This window comes from Leopardus geoffroyi, chromosome D1, assembly GCF_018350155.1.
Source record: "Leopardus geoffroyi isolate Oge1 chromosome D1, O.geoffroyi_Oge1_pat1.0, whole genome shotgun sequence".
Taxonomy (NCBI): Eukaryota; Metazoa; Chordata; class Mammalia; order Carnivora; family Felidae; genus Leopardus; species Leopardus geoffroyi.
The window spans coordinates 91,954,941-91,976,564 of record NC_059329.1 but is presented as its reverse complement, the minus strand read 5'-3'; positions in this window follow the sequence as shown (position 1 = coordinate 91,976,564).

Below are 21,624 nucleotides of genomic sequence, written 5' to 3'. Positions count from 1 at the left end.
ACTTCCACTGAAGTATATCCAAGTAAAATTCCAGAGAAATAATGTATACACATTTATACATGTTAAATAATTTAGTAGACAAAATTACACTTAAAATGTCCTTTAAAAATGTTTTTATTTACAAAATTTCTCACCAAAATTATAAATTATTTACAGAATACTTTCTGTGTGTCAAAGCACTGTTCTCTGTTGTTGGGATCCAGTAAACAGAATAGGTGGAATGTTGATCTACGATCTTAAATTAAAAATGGAAAAGGAGTAGTGTAAACTATGGATGAATCTATTAAGTGATTTCAAATAATAATACATGATATGAGATAATGAAACTGTGTGTAAGGAAACAATGATCATGATAAAATACTTCTTGAGATTGAATGATCATGTAAGGCTTCTGCAACAAGTGGCATGTAAAGTGATAATTTAATGAAAATGAACATCTAAGTAAACAGGATCAGAAAACTCAGGGGGAAAAAAAGGAAAAACCATCCTAAAGAGGAACTAACTTGAAATATTTATGGAACGCTAGTGTGGTTAGTGAGTTATGAGCAAATGGGACAATGAAACAAGACGTGATATGGGAGGTAGGCCGGGGCCAGATTTTGATAGTTGATATATGTCAATATAAGGGATTTGGGTTTTAATAGAATTGTGATGGTTGAGAGTGCCATTTCTAAAGTGACATAAATTGATTTGGATTGAACCTCTTATAAAACAATTCTAAACCCTGGAAAAAAATATTCAAAACAAACAAAAAACATAACTACCTGAAGGCATTGGAGTGTGCAGAAATGTAGGCAGAGTCTGGAAGGATATAAAGATTTAGAAGAAAGAATGGTACAGAGTGGGCTTTTCATTTTACAGTTTATGGCTGGAGGGTAAGATACATTTGGCAAACAAAGGGTGGCTAGAACACCAATTGAAAACTTGCTATCTTGGGGCACCTGGGTGGCTAAGTCGGTTAAGTGTCCAACTTTGGGTCAGGTCATGATCTTGCAGTTCGTGGGCTTGAGCCCCACATTGGGCTCTATGCAGACAGCCCAGAGCCTTGAGCCTGTTTCAGATTCTGTGCTCCCTCTCTCCCTGCCCCTCCCCCATTCTCTCTCTCTCTCTCTCTCTCTCCCTCTCTCTTCAAAATAAATAAACACTAAAAAAATTTAAAAAAATAAAAGAAAACTTCCCATCTTCCTGTTCTTCAAAAATCAAAAGACAGTGTTTCAGGCAACTATAGCAACTGAAAATTTAAGGTAGAACTTCAGACATTGGAGAGCCAGAAAGCAAAGCGAATGGGGAGATTTTAAAAAATATTGTGTATAAACTATGCTTATGTATCTTAAATTGCACGTGGACTGTTCAAAGTCTCTCAGTGAATAGAAATTTGACCCGATACCCAAGAGAGAGCCTTCACAGTGCAACCAACTTAGAGCCTGAAAATGAAGAAACAAAAAGTAACATTCTTCAGAGGAATAAAATAGAATCCAGAAATTTCAGAAGAGAATATATACGATGTCTGTGATACAATCCAGTCTTATTCAACAAAAGAAGAATTAGGACAACATGACCCATTCTCAAAACAAAAGAAAATAAATATAGACCATTCCCGACTTGAGCCAAATGTTAACTTGAGCAAAAAATAGTAAACTTTTATAACTATCTTCAATGATGGCATGGAAAATATGGTAATAATGAATGAGGACATATGAAATCTCAGCAGAAAAAATATGTATTTAAAAAATATAAATTTTAGAACTGAAAAATACAGAACCAACAATCTATTTTTTTAGGTTAGTAACAGAATGGAGATAACACAGAAAGACTCAGTAAATGCGAGAATAGACAAAGGAAAATATCTATTCTGAGAGTGAAAATAATAAAAAAAATAGATTGAATAGAAAATGAACAGAACTTCAAGGAAATTTGGGATAATATCAGGAGTTCTAACATCTCCTGTAAGGAAAAAGACAGATCAGGCTGAGAAAATATTTAAAAAATAATTATCAAAAATGTCCCCTTTTTTCAAAAAGTATAATTTTACAGATTCAAAAACCTAAATTAGCCTCAAGAAGAAGAAGAGAAACACCACTAGGGAAATCATGATGAAAAAGCTGAAAATTCAAGACTAATGGAAAATCTTGAGAGCAGTGAGGGTAAAAATACATGGACAGGGAAGCCTTGTGGCAATAATTAGAATAATTGCTGATTTTTCATTAAATCCAGAATGCAACAAATTAACATCTTTATAGTACAGGAAGAAAATGAAATAATCAACACAAAATTCTAATTATATATTTACCAAAAATATGTTTTAAGAATTAATGTGAAACAGATATATTTTTTGATAAATGAAATCTGTGAGAATTCAGCAGAACAGTTCTTAAAGAAATGCTTAAGAAAATTCTTCAGCTTGAAGGAAAAGGATGCTAGCTGGACGATCAGATCTTTAGGAGAGACTTAAGAGCATCAGAAATGAGCTTTTAGAAAAGGTAAAAGCATTGGAAGGTTTTAAGCAGAAGAATGACACAATCTGATTAATATTAAAAAAAATCAGGTGTCAGAAACATGGATTTGGGTGGGCGAGGGGGCATAAGAGCTTCAGGAGAATAACTAGTTGAGTCAAGCCAGCACTCTGAATTCAACAGTCCTTGAAATGTTTCTTTTTCCAGTGCAGAATTACCTGAATCGATATTAATATGACTCTTTATTGTAGTACTGTAGGGATTATGATTTTGTATCCTACTGAGTTGTTATAATACCCTTTCTCCAGGGACACACTTGTTTTTTTGTATAGGGGTATCTGCATCTAAAAATGATTTTTCTTCCAGAAATTGGGCATGAGAATATGGCTTCTTTCCTTCCTTCCTTCCTTCCTCCTTTCTTCCTTCCTTTCTTTCTTTCTTTCTTTCTTTCTTCTTTCTTTCTTTCTTTCTTTCTTTTTCTTTCTTCTTACTTTCTTTCTTTCTTTTTCTTTCTTTCTTTCTTGCTTTCTTTCTTTCTCCTTCCTGCCTTCCTTCTTTCCTTCCTTCCTTCCTTCCTTCCTTCCTTCCTAAGGGTAATTTCCATCAAACTTTTGATTATTCATCGTTGATTTCTTTTGATGGTATAAGCTAAGTAGTATCCTTGTTGGTCACTCATCTCTTGCCCTGGGGGACATGATGTTCTACTAAACATCTTCATATTTTCTATTAACCAGATTTGCCTGGCTGCTCTCTTACCACTCATTATAATAATCGTATGTGCCTACTTAAGTATCACCCTTCAAACTCCAATGTTTTAAAATCATTTAATTGTCATTTCTATCTGAATTTCCTAATAGTTTCTAATACTGTTAAACCTGACATACAAAGAACAGGCACTAGTGACCTCTGAGTGATCTGGTGCCTTTCACAACTGTGTAGTCTTTATGGCCTTAATAAACAGTCCATATTCTGTGCTTCCTATGAAAAATAATCATGTTTCATTTTCTGGTCTTATATAACGTTCACTTTTCTGAGCCTCTTAATCATGTCTTCCTGCTTTTGGTCCCCCCAGAATCCCGTAACACGGGCAATCTATTTTTTTTTTCATGCTTTTAGAAGGTATCCCAGTAGTAAGTTCACACCATCACCTAAGTTTCTTGCCAGGGTGTTAATTCCTGTATCTCAGAAGAGTGCTCACAAGTCAGTAAGTTCTTCCTTACCTAGTTTTATCTCCAGCTCACTTTATCAAGCACTCTCTGAACCCAATTCCACACATACTCCTCTAGCTCTGTCCAGTATATGCTAGCTAGGTCCTGCGCTTCTTTTGTGATATAGTGACTTGTCTCATTAGGATCAACTAGCTTCATCCAGGTTATGTTTTGACTTCTCCCTAGTTACAGCCCATGTTTCCAGGAGGAATGTGGGTGTAAGAAACTGACTTTTGTCTATTTTTTTTGTTCCTTTATTTCTTGTACTTGGACACATCTCTGGCATTTAGTACTTGGTCATTAAATATTTGTTGAATGAATAGAGACTTTGAAATCATACAGCTAATATAAATTCTTTGGTTATATTGTTTTGTTTCATTCAGATATCAGTCATATGTCCCCCAAAGCTCTGTTTTGAGTACTATTTGGAGTATATAACCTTCCTTACCTCAGACTATCAAATTTAATTTTTTTGTAAGAATGTTTTATTTACATGTCTATTTCCCATGAAATATTTAATAAGAAAAATATTCATCCCTTCAATAGACATCTATGTGTAACCTATATATGCAAACGTGAGTCAGACTAAGCGAAGGTATGCTTTAATAACAAAATACTAAAAAATAGTTTCCTAAAGAACATAATTTCTCAATTATGCTTGAATATTTCTCTACATTGGCTTCCTTTTGGAGCCAGGCTGATGGAATATCTATTATCTCGAAGTTTTCAAGTCATCATTGAATTATTAATTAAATATTTTAACGTTGAAGTAATTACATTAACAAGACCTTAGTAGCCTGGTGGGGGATAAAAAAAACCATATGAACCAAAGATGATTCACCCCAGATTTTGAGTCAAAATCTTAGACATGTGAGTGAAGCAAGTAAAGATTAGCAAGCCTACCCAAAGCTTACCACAGAGATCTAAGGGAGCCCTTCTGAGGCCAAAAAGACCACCTGAGTCCAGACTCAATTGCCAATTCACGGAGTTGTGAACTAAGAAAAATAGTTGCTGTTTAAGCCATTAGTTTCAGGACAGTTTGTTTCCCAAGGGGTAGCTAAATGATGCATGGTCAAATCTGGCTACAAAGGAGCCAGTAAATGCAACACCAGAAAGTAAAGAGCAAGAGAACTTTGGCAAATAGCTGTAATGACCATCATAGAAAGGCAATGCTCAGCACTTTGGGGACACAACAAAGTCTAAGGCAGAGTTTCTATGCCATAGAAGTTACATACTATTGAGAGAAAGAGAGAGAACAATGAATAATGATATACGACACTGAGCAGAATTATACTGTCATACATGAAATTCACCAAATTGAACCGGAAGGCGGATGCACTTTTTAGAAAACTTTCTTTAGCTATTTTTAAGGACAGGTTTGCTAGCAACAAATTCCTTAAGTTTTCCTCCACCTGAGACTGTCTTGATTTCCCTTGCATTCCTGAGGGATATTTTTGCCAGATATAAAATATGCAGTTGACAGTACTTTTCCTGCAGTTCTTGAAAAGTGTTGCACAACTTCCTACTGGATTCTTAGGTTTCAGATGAAAAATTTGCTGTCATCTTTGTATATCCCTGTAGGTAAGCTGTTGTTGTTGTTGTTTGTTTATTTTGTTTTGCTTTGCCTTGACTTTTTTCAAGGTTTTTTCCTTGGACTTTGGTTTTTGGAAGTTTAATTATGAGGTGTCAGCATGAATTTCTTTGGGTTTATCCTATTAGGGGTTCACCTAGTTTCCTGAATCTGTAGAGGCTCAGCTGCCCACTTGGCTCTGCTGACACCAGGGATAGGGAAAAGAGAAGTACTTATTAAACCTAACCTGCACTGCCTTCTTCAGTCTTACTGCTTCTGGATGGGACAGGTGGGAACTCAGCTCACCTCCACGCCTAGCTGATACTACCTGGGTGAAGGAATCAAAGCACTTTTGGCTACTAGCAAGTGGGGAACTGAAAGATCAGCTCCCTGCTCTGCTTTCCCACTACCCCCAAAATGTACTGTCCTGGAAAGGAAATCAACCTCCATATAGTTATACCAGGCAGAGGATAAAAGATCAGATGGCCTGTTGATAGCACCTGGCAGGGGAATTGTAGCACAAAACCTATGTTCGTAGAGTTGGGAAAGGGAGAGGGTTGGATGGAAGACCTACTTCTTTTACAACCCAAGGAAATTGGATGGGTGAGTGTGGTTTTCCTTTTGGGTTTGGCTGAAGTAGGGCAAATATTTCCAAAAATATTTTTGTTGTTTTTAGGCTACTCTTTTCCTGGTCCTTTAGCTAGAAGAATCAGGCTCTTCTTGTAGCTATTTTTTGTGCAAGTCTGTTGATAGTTCCAGGTTGTGGGTTTCTATACCACCCCATCCAGAATATATGGGAAGCAATAAGGAGACCCAGAGAATTCAATGCAGTTTTGTTTTTCAAGTAATGAGATCTTTGGTAAGCCACCTTCTCGTCTACCACTTTTCAGTCTTCTTGTGTTTGCTTGTTTTATTGTGTTCAAGTTTTGTTTACATGTTTGTAACCGGGAGTACATGGGAGAAAAGAGACTACTCTGATATGGTAGTATAGGGAGTTATCCCTTTTAACGCTGGTGGGCAATAAAAGGCACTGTGTGACAGTGAGTAGACAATGACGCAGTACTTTGAGAAGAAATTTATTTTTTTAATTTTTTTTGCATGGGTATGTTTTCTAAGAGTATCCCATGTGGAAACATATTCCAAATATGAGCAAAGGCTGGAAAAACTGAAAGTGCAGGGTTAGGGAATGGTTTATAGTTTGGGGATGACAATAGCAAATATGGCAAGAGTCCACCCATTTCCCCTCATTCACTTCTATGTACTGAAGACTGCTTACTGACACTAGAAAAATGGAACTACTGGATATTTAATGCTGGCAGCATCCATCAGCCAATGATGTGATGGGAGATGGTGTAAAAATACCCAGCTTCCTCACTCACAGTTGCAGGAACTGCGATGCAAATTTCACATTGTCACCAGTGGTTTCCAACAGAGGTCTGTAAGGCACTGAGCTCCAGCATCCCACAATCTATACTGACTATTGGATTAGAAATTGCATGTAGCACCTTTTTCCACTCACAGCTTCACTTTTGCATTTTTGATTTGCCTACATATGCCATACCTCCGTGATGCCAGAAAACATCTACCTGCAAAGCTGTTCACACTGAAGTTAAATGCTGGAATATCCATTTCCTCTCTTTCTCCACACAAAGAGAACAATGGTGACATATGAACAAATTTAAAATTTAAATATGTATTTGCTTTGAAATATTTCTTCATCGTTTGAAACATCTGAAGAAAACCTGGGGAGCTCAAAAGGCAGAGCTAGGAATCTCTGGGTTGAAGAAAAATGTTCCCTTATAATCAGCCTTTTCTGTTACAAGGAACACTATTCAGCATTCATCTGATATAAAGGTCACTTAGTACATTTCTGTATAATCTACCCAGACCTAACTGGAGTAACTCAGATTGACACTTGTATATGAAAATATCCTCAGGATCTTTTTCTCTTGAATATACAAGGAATAAATGATTGAAATGACTTAAGAAATAATAGCCCTGTGACATAAAACCCATACTTGTACATTTACTGTTTAAACCATAATATAAATTGTGTGTGGCTACAGTTAGTCCCTAAGTTTTCACTATTACAGTATGATGGATAAAGCTAATGGATGACTTTCCAGGTATACTTTATCTTTCAAGATCCTCTGTTAATGGGCACATTACTTCATCATTATGAGCCACAGCTTTTTCCTCATTTTTAAAATGAGAATTGTAAACTTTTCCTGCCTATCTCAGAGAAGTGTTACAAAGAAGAAATGAGATAGTTTGTATTGAGCATATTTTCTAGAATATAAGTTCTTATAGAACATTTTCTTATTATGATTAATATTAAAATTACTATTAAGACGACTTCCCCAGGGCACCTAGGTGGCTCAGTTGGTTGAGTGTCCAACTTTGGCTCAGGTCATGATCTCCCGCTTCATGAGTTCGAGCCCCACATCGGACTCGCTGCTGTCAGACTGTCAGTGTGAGCGCACTGTGGACCCTCTGTCCTCCTCTCTCTCTCTGCCCCCACTCCCACTTGCACTCTCTCAAAAATAAATCAACATTTAACAAAAAGAAAAGAAAAGAAAAATAGATTATTTCTCCAAAGATGAACTAGAATATTTAAGCCATCCCTCGGGCTGTTTTCTATCTGAATTTGACCTAAACTTGCCAAAATGCTACTCACAATTTTCAAAAAACTTCTATCTGTGAAATTATTAGTTTGGTAACTCTAACATACAAGTACAGAGAATGTATATGACAGATTCATCAGCTACGGTATCATGGAATATACTGAGGCTACAAATAACTACCAGATAAATACATATTTTCTCTTGCTTTTAAATGTCTAGGATCCCAAGAAGCCTCATTGACTGGCAATTTCATCTATGACTCCTGAAAAATTCTACACTTCAGGAAATTTACACCTCTGGCCTTAGTCATAGTTGTGTTAACTCAAGTAATTACCCATGAAAACACTTTATAATGGATTGATCATTCAGGAAAATGCTTCCTTTACTCCCAATTTACTGAAGGTTCATCAGAAAGAGCAAAGATTTTGGAATTAGACTGTCATGGGTTCAGATCTATCCTCTGTGAGTTACAGCTTCTGTGACCATTAGTCACAGAATTTTCAACCCCCCTAAATTTCATTGTTACTGTTAGTAAAAATGAGATGATTCAGACACAGTTGAGAACTTTTGGTATTGTTTGTGGCATGTAGTTTAATGTTATCTAAATAACATTATGATGTCATTATGATATATTAGATAACATTAAACTACATGCTTTAGCTAGTTCGTTCGTTCTTTCTTTCTTTCTTTCTTTCTTTCTTTCTTTTTCTTTCTTTTTTTTTAAGAAGCCTTCACACCTAGTGCAGAGCCCAACATGAGGCTTGAACTCACAACCCTGAGATCAAGACCTGAGCTGAGATCAAGAGTTGGACACTTAACTGACTGAGCCACCCAGGCACTCCTGCTTTAGCTGTTTCTTGATGATAATGATTAAAATCTATAAATTTCTCAATAGTCATGTGGACCATTCCATTTTTATGAGCTGAACTTATATGTAACTTCTTTAAACTTACCAAATTAACTCATAAATAAGTACTTACTACCTGCTAAGTTTTTCTATATGAATTCTACGTCAAAACTTACATATATAATATCTATATTTTTCAAATGAGAAAACTCGAAGTCAGGGATTAAGGACCCTCCCAGCTGGTCTCTCTGAGTGTACAAATATATTCATTGTATGATATAATTCATTTCATTTCATTGAAATATATTTCAATTACATTGGTCAATGTTATTTTAGAGATCTCTAAGAATTCTGAATAGCTGTTTGCTGGTTTTAATCAGGCTTTCTTGCTTTTTCCTTATGTAACAAGGTTTCCTAGTGATGGAAGAAAACTTCAGAAAAATTCTATCAAAGGCATTTAGGATAAAAAAAAAAAAGCATATTCTGTTTGGAACAAGTCTATAGTTTTAGCACAGTGAAGGTTCCAATTGACAAAATCTTCATTTAACTGAGGGAGGAAAATGTGTTTTCTGCCACAGAGTCCACAACCTAAAGTGTTAAAAGCAACTTTCGTGTCATCTGCCAAATTTAGAATTGATGGCAGGGAGCCCCAAATCTCAATTCTCTGCACACCTCAATATGACTGGGATCTGGATTTCTGCCATCTTTTTGGTGGTAGTGATTTCCATTTATGTCCCAGGAAACCTGTGAAATTACTGAGATTCTGGAAGAGAAAGTGAAATCACTAATTTAGATAATCCAAAGTCTTCCAATGTTACTATGTTTATGCACTTCTGTATTCCTTCAATATATTTTTTTAAACTTTACCTAAGTATGAAGAGTTTGGCTTAGCCACATGCCTAAAAGAAAGTTATAAATATTAACAGAGTCAACACACAGCAAGGAGAAACTTTGTGAAATGTAATAATTTTCATGTTTTTCACTGAAATACTCATATCAGCACAGGACAGTGAATGCATACCCCCCCGAGATCAAGTGCCTAAGCCTGAAGCAAACCAGATATAAGAACAAACATTCTTTGAAGTCTCCTTTTTCATATTAAAATTTCACGTACTTTTTGCATTCTGCTCTATAATGTATCTTTCCTTATTTTAATATAAAAGTAGTGTGTTTCCCCAAATCTTCAAACAAAATTGGTGTTTCAGTACAATGTTTTGAGTCATATAGTATAGTGGTTATGATTACAGATTCTGCGATGGGACCACTGACTTGAAATGTCATCACCATTGTGTGCTAGCTGTGTCTTTGGGCAAAAGTAGGGGGAAGGGAGAGATGGAGGTAGGGAGGGAGGAAGACTGAGAAAGAGAGAGAGGGAAAGAGAGAGACTGAGGTTTGAGAAAGATTATTGTAAGGAATTGGTTCCTGAGATTATGGTGACCCAGGAACAACCTGTATTGTAGTTCAAGTCCAAAGGCTATCTGCTAGAACTGCCATAACAAAATATGGTTGACTTAAACAACAGAAATTAATTTCTTAGTTCTCAAGGCTGTAAGTCCAGGATCAGTGCATTGGTTTCTCCTGAGGCCTCTTTCCTTTGCTTGCAAATAGCTGCCTTCTCCCTGTGTCCTCACGTGGCCTTTCTCCTGTATGCCTGCATTGCTGGTGTCTCTTTTTCTCTTCTTCTAAGGACACTGGTCATATAGGATTACAGCCCCACTCTATTGAGCTCATTTTAACTTAATCACCTTTTGAAAGCTCTATCTTCCAATATAGTCATATGGATTAGTACCCACCCATATGAACTTATTTAACCTTAATTACCCATTTAAAGTTCTTATCTCCAAATACAATTACATTTGAGGTACTGGGTGTTCAGATTTTAACGTTTATTTATTTTTGAGACAGAGAGAGACAGAGCATGAACGGGGGAGGGGCAGAGAGAGAGGGAGACACAGAATCGGAAGCAGGCTCCAGGCTCTGAGCCATCAGCCCAGAGCCCGACGCGGGGCTCGAACTCACGGACCGCGAGATCGTGACCTGGCTGAAGTCGGACGCTCAACCGACTGCGCCACCCAGGCGCCCCTGGGTGTTCAGATTTTAAATGGATTTGGTGGTGGTGGGGACACAATTCAACCCATAGTATCTACAGTCAGGTGACTTTAAGTAAAGACAATTATTCGTGATAGCGTTGGTGGCCTCATCTAATAAGTTGAAAGGACTTAAAAAGACAAAAAGAAAAAGAAAAATGCCTGGAGAAGAAATTCTGCCTTAAGACTTAAGTACCAACTCCTACCTCAGTTTCCAGTCTGAAGCTCCCTGGGATTCAGATTTGCCAACTTCCAGCATCACAGGAACTAATTCCTATGTATAAGCTGTATATTTATATATGCTATTTATATATTAGGTAATATTATCTGGGAACTCTGACTGATATAGTATACAGTGGAACTTAGTAAGCCATGAGAAGGAATGGAGTACTGAGACTCGTAGAAGAAGCCATGAGCTTTGAAAATATCATGCCAAGTGAAAGAAAACATTCACAAAAGAACACATATTTTGTGACTGCATTTGCATGGAATCCCCTAATTGGCAAATCTGTGGAGAAAGAAGGTAGAGTAGAGGTTGTTTAGGGATGAGGATGATGAAGAGATACAGGGGTGATAAGTAAATTGTATGGGATTACTAGCTTAGATGAGGAAAATATTCTAAATGTTACTATGGTAATGGTTACACACAGCTGTGAATATACTAAAAATCACATTGTATAATATAAAAATATTAAAATCATATTTTATAATGTAAAAAATATAAATATTTAAATATAAAAAATAAACACACACACACACACACACACATATATATATATATATATATATATATATATATATATATATATAATTTCCTAGTTTTTAAAAGTGAGTTTAGTGCTAAATCATAAGCAGATTTGGCTCAAAAATTGTGAAGAGTGAGAACACAATTGTCATACACACATACACACAGATGTATATAGAGGGTGAGAAGGGGGAATCTCTTTCTGTGGTGGAAGTTAGAACCCTGACTGACCAAGGGGCCATAATACAATATCAATTTAAAGATTAATTTCTAGGAATTTTACACTCTTATGTGGATCCTGAGAAACTTAACAGAAACCCATGGGGGAGGGGAAGGAGAAAAAGTGGTTAGAGTGGGAGAGAGCCAAAGCATAAGAGACTCTTAATAACTGAGAACAAACTGAGGGTTGATGGGGGGTGGGAGGGAGGGGAGGGTGGGTGATGGGTATTGAGGAGGGCACCTTTTGGGATGAGCACTGGTTGTTGTATGGAAACAATTTGACAATAAATTTCATATATTGAAAAAAAAGAGAAAAAAATAAAAAAAATAAAATCACTTATGTAAACCAAAAAAAAAAAAAGAATAAATTAATAATTTCTAGGAATTTTAATGGATCTGACATGTAACTCACTTTGTGCCAGTGTCATCTCTTTCAAGTTGATCTCACTGAGGCCAGGTCCTGAAAGCCTTATTTGGACCCAGTACCCACTTGAACAAAGCCTCTTGGTCCTGGCTTTCTAAGGAGTAAAACAAAGGAGCCAGGGAAAATGATGGCCAAGCCTCTTGTAGCTCTCAACACTGTTAAGATTAAAAACTCATCCCCACTGGAATACAAGGATATTTTTTTTGAAAAGTTTTTTTAACGTTTACTTTTTTGAGAGAGAGACAGAGCATGGGAGGGGGAGGGGCAGACAGTGAGGGAGACACAGAACCTGAAGCAGGCCCCAGGATCTGAGCTGTCAGCACAGAGCCTGATGCGAGGCTCAAACTCGTGAACTGTGAGATCATGACCTGAGCCGAAGTCAGCCACTTAACACTTGCACGCATGCAAGTGGGGGAGGGACAGAGAGAGAGAAGAAGAGAGAGAATCCCAAGCTGACTCTGCACTGTCAGCAGAGGACAATGCAGGGCTCAAACTACCAACTGTGAGATCATGACCTGAGCTGAAATCAAGAGGTGGTCACTTAACTGACTGAGTCACTGGTGCCCCTCTTCTGTTTTAGTCTGTTAAACAAATGTGGGGTATAGTTTTCATCCACAGATAATTATTGTGTTTGATGCCCAGTTTATGAACTAGAGGAATTATTTTTGATACTTTAATAATATAGGAAATAACCATATTAGAAATTTTAAACTTTTAAATTTTTTTTTCAAAATAAAATTGGATTTTGGTATAGAGATTTTACTGTGATGAATAGCTTGGCCCTCCCCCCCATTTTATCTGGCAAATGTCAGCAGCTTTCTAAAGGTCTTAGGAACATGGCAATTGATCTTTTCATTTTATAAGTACATATACAATCCTTAGCTCTTAAGAGTTAGTTTATTGCTAGGGTGCCTGCTGGCTCAGTCAGTTGAGTAACCAACTCTTGATTTTGGTTCAAGTCATGATCTCACAGGCTCAAGCCTGCATTGGGCTCTGAGCTGACAGTGTGGAGCTTGCCTGGAATTCTCTCTCTCTCTCTCTCTCTCTCTCTCCCTGCAACCTCCTCCCCCACTCAGAATAAATAAATAAATTATAAAAAAATAAATAATTAGTTTAGTGCTAAACCATAAGTTTATTTGGCTCACAAATTGTGAATATAATGACAATATATTTGGAAATGAAAATATACTCCAAGTAGACACACTATGTTTTAATTAGAGTAAAAACTCGATTTTAAGACCTAATTAATTATAGTATTCCATCAACAGGAATTTTTCATACATCCTTTTTTGCTGTCTTCTTAAATTATATAATAATTAGTAATATAGTGCTTCAATAAAACAATAAAAATTCTGCCACAAATGCGAAAACAAGAGGATAGATGGGATGTCCTTGTCTGAGTTACTGGTTTCTATAACTTCATGCAGCTGTTCAACCAGCAGAAGCAGAGAAGAGATTTCATTCCCATGTCCTCTAAAATTACATATTTTTTTGAAACCTAGGTTATGTTCAAGGTCATTAGAGTCAGTAAGACTGAGTATCAAGAGACATAAATTTTAGTATAAGAAAAAAAAAAAGAGAATGTCGACACTGATGAATTTTCTGAAATTCTCTTTGTGATAAAAATGGGTGTGATTAATTGGTTGCTTCTACGAAAGTTTCATTATATTCTGAGCAAGTGGGGGCCTTCCCATAGATCATACAGAGGGCACGCTTAATGGGTTCGGAATACAGGCTTTCCGCTGAGAGAGAACCCGACTCACCCCAGAATGAACCACTTCATTCATATGAGCCTTACTTTCATTAATCATAAAACACCTACTGGGTGGGTTTATTGTACAAAAACAGATATAAAGGACTTAGAATATTTACTGCTGTGTTGAAAGTGCTCAATCAGAGGCTGCTGCCTCAGATGCTTATCCAAGAACAAAGGAGAATCAAGATATTTAAATAGGGTTTGAGGCATGGAACATTTTCTAGTCGTTAATTCTGTGAAATTAAATAATTCATGCAATTTTTACTCTTGAAAGAGATAATGTAGGAAGTCACTTTTTTCTACTTTATGGCAAACCAAGGTCATTTATTAAGTACTATATAGTGTGTACAATACAGGCATACCTCAGAGATATTGCAGGTTCTGTTCCAGACAACCACAATAAAGTGAATTTTGCAATAAAGTGAGTCAAATCTATATTTTTGTTTCTCGGTGTCTATAAAAGTTATACTTGCAGAATTTTATAATGTATTAAGTGTGCAACAGCATTATGTTTAAAAAAAAAAAAACAATTTACAGGGGCGCGTGGGTGGCTCAGTCGGTTAAGTGGCCAACTTCGGCTCAGGTCATGATCTCAGGGTCCATGAGTTTGAGCCCTGCGTCGGGCTCTGTGCTGGCAGCTCAGAGCCTGGAGCCTGTTTCAGATTCTGTGTCTCCCTCTCTCTGACCCTCCCCTGTTCATGCTCTGTCTCTCCCTGTCTAAAAATAAATAAAATGTTAAAAAAATTTAAAAAAAAGCAATTTACATACCTTAATTTACAAAATACTTTACTTCTAAAAAATGCTCACCATCATCTAAGCTTTCAGTAAGTTGTAATCTTTGATGGAGATTCTTGCCTCAATGTAAATGCCTGCTCACTGATCTGGGTGCTGGTTGATGAATCTCTAAAATAAGAGATTCTAAAAATAAGACAACAAAGAAGTTTGAAGCATCAATTCAGGCTCTACTTCTAATTCTAGTTTTCTTGCTATTTCCACCAAATCAGCAGTTACTTTCCTTCCTGAAGTCTTGAATCCCTTGAAGTCATTCCTGGGCATTGGAGTCAACTTCTTCTGAACTCCCATTGGTGTTGATATTTTGACCTCTTCCTATACATCATAAATGTTCTTAATGACATTGACCATAGTGAATCCTTTCTAGAAGACTTTCAATTTACTCTTTCTATTTCTGGCAGCTACAGCTTTATGAACTATATTTCTTAAATAATAAGATGTGGAAGTCAAAATTACTCCTTGATCCATGGGCTACAGAATAAGTGTTGTGCTTGCAGGCATGAAAATAACACTAATGTCATTATACATGTCCATCAGAACTCCTGAGTGGCCAGGCATACTTTCAATGAGCAGTCATACTTGAAAAGAAATTTTTTTATTCTGAGCAGTAGGTATCAACAGTGGGTTTAAAATATTCAGTAAACCATTTTGTAAACAGATGTGGTGTCATCCAGGCTTTGTTGTTCCATTTAGAGTACACAGGCAGGATAGAGTCAGCATAATTCTTGAGGGACCTAATATTTCAGAATGGTAAGCGTACATTGCCTTCAACTGAAAGTCACCAGCTACACTAGCCCCTAACAAGAGAGTCTGTCTGTGCATTGAAGCTTTGAAGCCAGGCATTGACTTCTCCTTTCTAGCTATGAAAAATCCTAGATGGCATCTTCTTTCATTGGAAGGCTATTTCAACCTACACTGAAAATCCATTGTTCAGCGTAGCTACCTTCATGAATTACCTCAGTTAGATCTTCTGCATAACTTGCTGTAGCTTCTACATCAGCACTTGATGCTTCACCCTGCACTTTTCTCTTATGGAGATGGCTTTCCTGAAACCTCACAAACCAACCTCTGTTAGCTTCAAACTTCTCTTCCGCCACTTCCTTTCCTCTCCTAGTCTTTACAGAATTAAAGAGAGTTAGGGCCTTGCTCCAGATTAGGCTTTGGCTTAAGGAAATATTGTGGCTGTTTGATTTTCTAAACAGACCATTAAAATTTTCTCCATGTCAGGAATAAGACCATTTTGCTTTCTTATCATTCATGTGTTTGTTCGAGTAGTGGTTTTTACTTCCGTTAAAAACTTTCCTTTTGCATTCATAACTTGGCTGTTTGGTGTACGAGGCCTAGCTTTCGGCCTGTCTTGGTTGGCTCTCTTGAGAGCCTTCCGCACTAGGCTTAATAATTTCTAGCTTTTGATTTAAAGTGAGGGATATCTCACTCTCCCTTTCATATGAACACTAAAAGGTTATTATAAGGCTATTAATTGGCCTAATTTCCATATTGTTGTGTCTTGGGGACAGGGAGGCCCGAGGAGAGAGAGAGAGAAACAAAGGAAGATTGGTCAGTGGAGAAGTCAGGACGCACACAACATTTGTTGATTAAGTTTGCTGTCTTATATGGGTGTGGTTTGTTGTACCCCAAAACAATTACAATAGTAACATCAAAGAGCACTGAGCACAGATGTACACAAATAAAATAATAATGAAAAAGTTTGAAATATATCATGAATTACCAGAATGTAACAGAGAAACACAAAGTGAGAAGATGCTGTTGAAAAAATGGGTGCTGACAGATTTGCTCAATACAAGGTGGCCAGAAACGTTCAATTTGTAAAAAAAAAAAAAAAAGAAAGAAAGAAAGAAAAAAAACCACAGTATTTGCACAGTGCAATAAACCAAAGAACAGTAAAACAAAGCATGCCTGTATGTATTTAAGAAATTCACCATATTTTTCTAGGGACAGTGTTTCCAGAACAACTAGGAACTTTCCGTTTAATATTTTATTTTGTTTTCTTTTGCATTAGAGCCTTTATTTCTCCTCAGAGTGAAGCATACATTTCACCTATGAGAATTTTTCTCCTGAAGGTATTTCTAAAACTTTTAAGATAAGAATTATATAGTACTACGTAATCACTTAATCTAAAGCCATATCACGACATTGTTAAGAGCTCAGACTCTTTTTTTAATGTTTATTTATTTACTTTCAGAGAGAGAGAGTGCACACGTGGGAGGGGCAGGGGACAGAGAGAGAGGGAGAATCCCAAGCAGGCTCCATGCTCAATGTGGAGCCCTATGCAGGGGTCGATCCCACAACTGCGAGAACATGACCTGAATCAATATTGAGAGTCGTACACTCAACCAATTGAGCCACCCAGGCACGCCAAGAGCTCAGATTCTGATGCCACATAGATCTGAATACCCACTGTAGTTAAGCCTTTTGTCAGATATCTGTCCTCACACAAATTACTTAGCTAAGTTTCAGTTTTCACATCCATAAAGTGAGCATAATAGTAATCCCTCCCTCATCATGCTTTAATGTGTGTTTTATGTGACATCTGGCCTGTTGTAGTTAATTAATGAATGTTAGAAGTGATGACAATGATGCTGAGGAGGAGGAGGAGGAGGATATTGATGATGGAAATATGTAAGTGATTTTTGGGCTTGATTTTTCTCTCAAATTGAGTGATAAACAATGTATAACATAACAGTTAAGGTTTTATTTAAAACCCAGAGGCATGAGTTTTAGGACCTGTTCCAGTGATATAGGGAATATGGCTTAACTGGAGAGTTAAGAATTCTAAAGGATCCAGAAGTAACTAAAGGAATTAAAGACTTCAGTGTGGAAAATTAGAGAAAGATATTGACCCACCAGAAGTGACAATAAATTCCAATGCATTTCATTGAAATCAGTGAGTGGGTATTCTCAATAATATAAAGATAATGTATTTTAATGGATCTAGGTATCTCCTGGAAGCCCCAACTAGAGCAAAAGAAAGAGACAGATAAAACAGAGAGAAACTGAGAAAATGAGGTAATTAGTATAAATTGTATTTTGTCATTCTGTTTTTGTGGTTTAGGTGACAAAACTGCATTTTGTGTACAGACTAGCACTGAGAAAGTGAAGAGCAAATGCCATTAAATGTACCCGAAACCAGCGTTGGCAGAAGACCTGGTCAGAAATTCTGGGGGTCTGTGATAGCTTGGAAGTGACTGGTCTTAAATGAAAAAGGAGCTCTCTTTCATATTTCAGAATATTTCATATTCTGGAGAATTGATCCCAGGAATTCTCAAAGTACAATCTCTCATTTGAATAAAAAATTTATATAATATATGCTAATCCAACCACATACTCTAAGCCTGCACTTGCCTTGTGTTCAGATATTCCCAGATGGTAAAGAGGGGATATATCTCTGGCAATAACCCATAAAAATAATGGTCTGAGAAACTTCCTGTATAAAGATGCTAAAAAGATGTTGGCATAGAAAAGTACAATCTCAATTCCTTAGGGATCTGATTTAGGTTTCTTTAACTAACTGTACAGAATGTGATCATACTGCCCTTTAACCCACGTTAATATAAACAAAAGATGCATATCTTTGTATATGGCATGAAGCTTAGAACAAAACAGAAACATTCTCTTCTGGAGACTGCAATAATCATGAAATTCAAGGGCATCTCCCAGGACAGTGTCGACAAGCAAAGATACCTTGTCATCTTTACTAGGGTCGTCTTCCATAATGTTTTAAATTGAATATTTAATTTATGTTTTCACTGCCCTTCCCCCATGTGGGCTTCAAAAAGGATTTGACAATGATCCAATAGTTACTTCAAGATGATATTCAAATGGCATGTTCAGTTTTAGAAAACTTAAAACTGAAATGTTAACACATTATATGGAATTTATGCAGTAGGAAGTTAAATAAATGGGCAGATTTTAAAAAATTTCGTGACAGATTATATTCTTTTTTCAATGCTTTAGGAAAATACAAATAAGAGGTCAATTTGAATTTGTTATGCTAGAATTTGAATGGTTTCTATAGTATTCACTTTGATAATTTTTCAAGATTATTAACAAAAAAAGAAGTCTATTACATATAAGTAACAACACTAATAATGGTAGCAATGACACATAATACTGGATGATAGGCACTGTTCTAAGAACATTCATATTAACATTTATATATTAATAAACGTAATGTTTACATATATTAACTCAAGTAAAATGGAAGAAATGTAGTGAAATAATAGTCAATCATCTTCATTTCATTATGCCTATTCAACATAAACAGCACATGAATTTCCTACTTTAAACTTACTCTTAAACCCTTTGGACCTTTTTCTAAACAGAGACAGAAATTTCCTGCCTAAACGATTTTTCTATTACCTTCATCCCTCTTTCACGTCCTCTATGAATCCTATTAATATTTCAAGAATACAGCCCAAATGGCCACTTGATAAAAAGTTCTTATCTATCCTATCCTTTTGTTTCTAATCTGAAAAGGAAAGTATATACTCTGTTTAGCTTCCATAATACCTTTGATGCCTAACTATGTCATAATGCATTGTAATTATTTGATTGACTGTTCTTTTCCTTTTGGGAGTTCTAGCCTCCACAAATTAGCTACTTACTGTCTTTGACATGCTTAGAACAATGATCCAACTTGATCTGTGGGACAATACAGTACCAAATGTATACTGTCTAAACGAAGTGCAAAATCAGGCATCAGTTTCCTAGTAAAGTACAGAAGATTCTACTCCTTTGAACGTTGAACTCTTTGCATTTCCTTCAGGCATTGCTGTCCTCCTTGAATATATTTTGCACTGAAGCTAGCTGACCTCCTATGCCAGTTTATCTCCTCCTTAAATATGCATTGCTAATTTTTTTTCTGTAGGCAGGATTTGTTTTTTGTTTCTCTTAGCTGTAGCATTTAACATAAAACAGATAGTAGCAAATTTTAGAATAGATGGATATGAAGAGAATAAGAGGCCTGGAGAGAAATTGTGTGGAAGAGGACGAAAGCTATACAGGTGGTCAATTTAAATATCAGTGTTACCTGGCAATTTTAAGAACAGAGAAGAGTTTTTGCTGGTGGGACTACACCTTACCTTTGAAGATGGAATGGGATGGAGGCACACTGGTGAGGATTCGAAGAGGAGAGTATTGAGAGAGAAAAAAAAAATAGCAGAAGCAATGCCTTTGGCTGGATTGAGTCAGATACAGAATACTAAGTCAAGGGGCACCTGGGTGGCTCAGTCAGTTAAGCAACTGACTCTTGATTTCAGTTCAGGTCATGATTTCGCTGTTTATGAGTTTGGGCCCCATGTCTGGCTCTGTGCTGATGCATGCAGCCTGCTTGGAATTCTCTCTCTCCCTCTCTCTCTGCACTCTCTCTCTCAAAATAAGTAAAAACATTACAATAATAATAATAGTACTACGTCAAGAAATGCCTTCATAGTATAGTGTATTCAACTTAGCTCCTATCGTCAATGAATTTCTCCTCTAACCAGATTAGCACTTGTTGTTGTTTGTTTGCTTGCTTTTTGCTTGTTTGTTTTACCCAAACATACATAAGCTGGTAAAAATTCTCAGGATTCTAGAAATTATTTTAATTGAGATGCTACTGAAGAATTAATGTTACTTAAATATTGGTTCTGAAGTCAACACCTTCCCACAGACAAATAAATCTCTTTAACTCTTTTGGGAGTAGCGTTGGAAATAAAGATGCAGAATAATGAAATCACCTGCCAAAGTGCCTTTGGCATAGGTCTTACCAAGATTAGTATCTTATTTCAAACTAAGTGCCCTTTTAGAATCAACAGAGTCCTAGTAAAAATGATTTCTGTCAAGTGATTCACAATCATCATTATCAACATCATCATCATCATGATTACCATCACCATTTGAATACCTGCCATGTGCTATGAATTTCATATGGTGGATGGTTTATGCACTTCCCCCTCCAAAAAAAATTCTTCCAGTAATTCCTCAACATAAGTAAATAGATAAGTTTGGTACAAAACCTGACAGAGTTACTATGAAGATTAAATGGGTAAATATCTTTGCTCTTCTTAGTGTAGCCATGGCCAATGGATGAATACTGAAGCTCTGAGAAGTATTAGCAGAGTTTTAAGTGTTTATATGATCTTTTGATAAACAGGATATAAAAGAGGAAATAAAGGAACATATGAGGAATAAATAAAAAATAAACAATATCTAAGACCATAAACTATGTGGAAAAAGTTAAAAATTAGAGGCTCAAAGTACATATGTACTCCTGTGGCTGTGTCTCATACATAATATGAGTTTATGAACAGTTATACAACATTTGATGGCGATGCATAAACAATTAGACGAGTTAGAATATAACAACTTATCCCAGAAATGTGGATCTGGCACTTACATCCCAAAGATTTGAAAACTCCATGATTGGTATGGGCCTCTTTTTCTGAAGGGAATGGTAAAGAAAACAGTTATCTATTAATCTTCATCTTCATGTTAAAAATATAATGATAAAGAGATGACTTTTAGGATTACCTAACACAACATTTTGAACCAGGATGGGGTTTACAGATTACCCAGTGTTTCCCACTGTAAGGTTCGTCAAGGGACGGAGGGAATGAGATGTGTTTCGTTATTAAAAATATTTTCTATGATCAAATAACCTTGAAAGTGCTGGATGAGCCATAGTTTAAAAGGCACTTACTTTTATTATATTTTATTTTATGCTTCAATAGTTCTCAGACTTTTAATAAAAAAATAATGTAAATGACAGTGCCTAGCAAATAGTTAGCAATCAGTAATTACTTATTCAATGAAACACAGCTGCATAAAATAATAATAATATGAATCATGATTCTCCAAAAGGGGAACTGAAACAAATACTTTTTTTTTTTTTTTTAAAT